This window comes from Mus pahari, unplaced genomic scaffold, assembly GCF_900095145.1.
Source record: "Mus pahari unplaced genomic scaffold, PAHARI_EIJ_v1.1 scaffold_10744_1, whole genome shotgun sequence".
In the NCBI taxonomy this organism is placed as follows: Eukaryota; Metazoa; Chordata; class Mammalia; order Rodentia; family Muridae; genus Mus; species Mus pahari.
In genome coordinates, this window is record NW_018392814.1 from 1 (window position 1) to 4,573 (window position 4,573).

The 4,573-nt window shown below is 45.4% G+C and overlaps 1 pseudogene; it reads right to left on the minus strand.

The window, feature by feature from the left end:
• Nucleotides 1–798: 798 nt before the first annotated feature.
• On the minus strand, nt 799–2,146 carry LOC110315190 (annotated as a pseudogene).
• Between the last annotated feature and the right edge of the window lie 2,427 nt (nt 2,147–4,573).

Genomic DNA, 4,573 nt, shown 5'->3' on the forward strand with positions numbered 1-4,573 from the left:
GTTGGCTACTGGTTTGCTATAGATTTAGATTGCTTTTATCATGTTTAGGTAGGGGCCTTGAATTCCTGATCCTTCCAAGATTTTTTTTCCCATGTCTTTAGAAACCTTTAATAATGCGCACATTCATTTATTAAAGCTAGCTCTCCTTTGCCCTCAGGTTTTCTTGCTTGCCGCTCTCCACCGTAAGAGTCATGAAATGGGGTGTTCAGCAGCACAATGAGGGGGAATGTTTGTCACCCTTCTCACACGTAGGTCCATGCTAGAGCTCAGCCTCAGGGCCTGGGACAGATGCCAAACAAGTGTGCTGCAAGCAGGTTTCCTGGAGACAGAATGTGGGAGGAGGCCACCACACTCCCACGACCGTGTTCTGGCCAACAGTAGCCTGGCAGGTTGTCCTTTGTATTCGAGAAAAAATATTCTCTTCACATGGTGTATGATGCAAGAGACTAAGAACTACTGGACGGAGAGGCTAGGGAAGGTTCAGCCCAAGCTTCTCTGCAGCGAGGCACTTTGAGGGACTGCAGTGCTTCTCCGGTTGCCTGCCTGCCCAGCCATGTGATCCCACTGTACCTTGTTATATATTAGCCATGCACAGGTACCACGCTGGATGCCAGAGGCACAGGTTAATGAGACCCTTGAAAGGGCACAAGCATGGTGGGTTTGGGAGACTAAGGCCAAGAGAAAAGAAACAGGATCCCCACAGATGAAACATTGAAAGGTTATGTCTCAGTCTGAAGCAAATCCCCAGCGATCCAGAAGGTGTCCTGGGGAACACTCACGTCATTGAGGAAAAGGACACTACCTAGAAGCATGGCCTGACCTGCGAGGGTGATGGGGAGGTGGATCTAGTCTCACTGTGGCCAGAGGTCCGGGAATGATGGAGATGAGCTGGTCGGCCACAGCAAAGACGGGGAAGAGAATCGGAGGGAAGGACGCACAGTGGATATAAAGCACCGTCCCTGAGGCAGGCTCATAGAAGACCAGCTCTCCTGCCTGCAGGTCCGGCAGCATGCCCAGCTGTGCTGGGCACCAAAGTAGTGGCAGAGGCTCATGGTACCCATTGTGTGAGAAACAGAACTCTTGATCATAGCGGGAGAAGACCCAGGAGAAGGCATTGTGGCCCAGGCGGCAGTCATTGCTAGAGCCCTTTCGGGGCAGCTGATCTGAGGCCACACCCACTTTATAAGCACAACTGTGTTTAACGTTCACTATCCAGGCATGGAGCCCAGTCTGGAAGGCAGTGGCAGCCAGGGCATTGGGCCAGTGGTCAAAGCGCTCTGGGTCATCTGAGCAGACCTTGGACTTCTTGGCAATGAAGGTCAGGGTCCTTCGATCTTCAGACAGATGTAATAAGGGGCCGACAGTCTTTTCATCGATAAGCACTCCTCCACGCCTGAGAGAGACCCGATGCTGCCCACAGTTGCGTCAGTAGTGGACTCCAAGCACACCTCTCATTAAAGCTTAATTTCTCCTAGTCCTGGGGATCCAAAATGCCCTCTGCTTCCTCGGCCCTCTCAAAAATCTCCTGTTTCCTCTGAATCAGCTGGAGGTCATCCAGGTGGGTGATCATGTCCACCATGTTGGTGCGGAGGGTGTCCAGTTTCTGGACTGCGTCCACCCAGTGCGCACGCTGAGTCAGGATACTCTGGTGGGCCCGCTCCTCTTCGCAGTGCACCTGCTCCAGTAACCGCTGTTTCTCACTCTCACACAGGCTCCGGACCAGACTCAGCCTCTGGATGATCAGGTCCCTTGCTGCACTAGCCATGAACATGGCTTTCTGGTTCTTCCCCTGCAGGACCTCAGCCATATACTTGGTGATGCCAGCACTCTGTAACTGCAGCCTCTCACACGGGTCCACAATCCTGTTTCTCAGCTCCTCCGCGTGCTCCTCCGCCTGGCTGATGCGGTGCCAGTGACAGAGACCACCAAACCCAGCGCAGGTGGCGCATACCGACCATCTCTCCGAGAAGCAGGACCAGCTCAGAGGCTCCAAGTGCTCCGGGCACAACAGGCTCGGCTCAGACCCCTGCCTCGGTCCCCTCCTCAGTCCGGGTCCCGGGCCCGGCTCCGGCCAGGACTCCGGTCCGGGCTTCGGTCCCGGCTCAGGCTCCGGCCCGGACTCCAACACAGAGACATCCGCGGACATGGCCGAGTGCTTCCAAGACTTTTATCATAAATGGGTGTTGGATTTTTGTCAAATGCCTGGAGAAGTACATCCTAGGTCATAAGGGACTGAGAAAGCCAGGAAAAAAATTATACTCAGTAAAACTATCTACTGTGATGAAAGAGAAAATATTTCAACACTATAAAAATAAAAATATGTATCTTTATGTATATCTCTCTCTCCTCAATTGCCCAACCAAAACCAGACTNAACTAATAAAACAAGAAGCAAATTTATCTATCCACTTTCTATAAGAAAAACATCATATTTTAAAGATAGATATTAAAGTAAAGATTAGACATTGAACTCCAGTAAAATGGGAAGGAATTGATAACACTCTGTGCCCACATTTAAATGTCAGAAATAACACAAAAGGGTGAATTAGTGATGCCATTCAAAACATTGGCAAAATAAGAACAAACCAAATGCATAAACGGTGAACAGCAAGAAATGACAAGAAACAGAGAAAAAGCAACAAAATAGAAACAAACAAAACAGTCTAAACATAAAACAAACCTAACNGCAGTCTTTGAGAAGATAAAGGAAATTGACAGACCCTTGGCCCAACTAAACAAAAGAAATAAAGAGAGGGAGNCATTTTGTCACTNTAATCCCAAAGAAAANCCTCATCTCCTTTTTCACAGAAACATGAGAAAAAATACCCTAAAATTTATATAGAATTCCAAAATACCTCAGACAGTCCAAATAACTGGGGGTGGGGGGGTGTAAAAACAATGCTAAAGTAATTATGGTTCTGGATTTTTTTCGATTTATTTATTTATTATATCTAAGTACACTATAGCTGTCTTCAGACACTCCAGAAGAGGGCATCAGATCTCTTTACGGATGGTTGTGAGCCACCATGTGGTTGCTGGGATTGGAACTCAGGACCTTCGGAAGATCAGTTGATGCTCTTACTCACTGAGCCATCTCACCAGCCCCTGGTTCCGGATCTTAAAATAAGTTACAGAGCCATATTAATAAAATTATGTCCCTGGCATGAGACTGACATATTTGACGAAGATATCAAAAGCATATGCTGGAGAAGAGAAAAGACATCCTCAACTAAAGGTTCTGAGAAACTGGATACCCAAATACAGAAGTTAGACCAGTATCTATCACCTTACCCAAAAAGAAACTCCAAGACGATGAGAAATATACAGCTCAAACACTAAAACTGCAAGAAAGAACACGGGCAGGATCCCACACGGCATCAGTGCAGGACTTACTGAATGGGCCCAAGAATTACAGCTAACCACTGAGAAGGGGGGTTTTATGAAGGTAAAGTTTCTGCACAGCTAAAGAAGCAGTCAAAAGGCTGAAAACAGATCCCACAGGATGGTCAAGAATCTTTGCCAGCTTTACATCTGGGGATTATATCCAGGATATACAAAGAACTCAAAAAATAGTGAATAAAAATAACAAATGACCAGCTCAAAGAAGTTGGCTGGGGACCTGTACAGAGTTATAAAAAGAAGAAAAAACGGCTAGGAAATCTCCCCCAAAAAAAAACATACTTAGCTGCTAGGGAAATTCTAATCAAAAGAATTTTGATAACTCATCTTTCCTCAATCAGAATGGCAAAAGTTAACCAAAAATTGAATGACAAATGTAGTAGTAAAAACCTATTCAAGCCAAGGAGTGGAGATATAGTGGGAGGAAGGGCTGCTTGAGCTAGACTGTTAAAGTAGAGTAGGGCATGACGGATAATAGTACTCACCTGTGTTCTAGCCCAGTAATACAGTTTCGTCCCTATCAAAGAGAAGCCATTCTTTACACAGTGATTCACACTCTTATGCTGTGCATAGTTTTCATTTGGTCATTTGCACTAACATGCATCGTGGCTACAGTGCCCTTAGAAAATAGAATCGCTGAATTAACTCATCCATGTGCTTTAGAAAACAGAGCCCTTCTCTCCTGACAGCTTCACTCTGTTTGTGGGTGAGGAATTTCTAAGTTGTTGTATCTCTTAATGGTACTGTGTTCTCAGATATGAATATTCCGTACATGGACTCAGTGCTTTATTATTAGAGGGAATTTAAATACCACAGGTATTTTCAGTGATTCTTGGAAGACATAAGAATATTACAGAAAGTCAAATTTCAGATCCAAACAGAACACTTTATTTCTATATTGACATGAAGTTGATCCTTTGAAAATCAATGCAAAAGAACCATTAGTTTCATCTGAAAGCAACACAAACTTTCAAGAATGAGGCATGTACATAACATTGGTTGCAGACATGTATCTGTAATAAAAAAGGAATATTATGTGACTCATGGAGACCCTGGAATTCAAAGCTAGGACTGATAGTCTCCAGTTTTAAAGAGTATACTAACTACTCTTGGTCATCGTGAGTTGGTCAGGCCTGGCATGGGCCTGTTTTTGCTGTTTACCCTTTCATCTACTA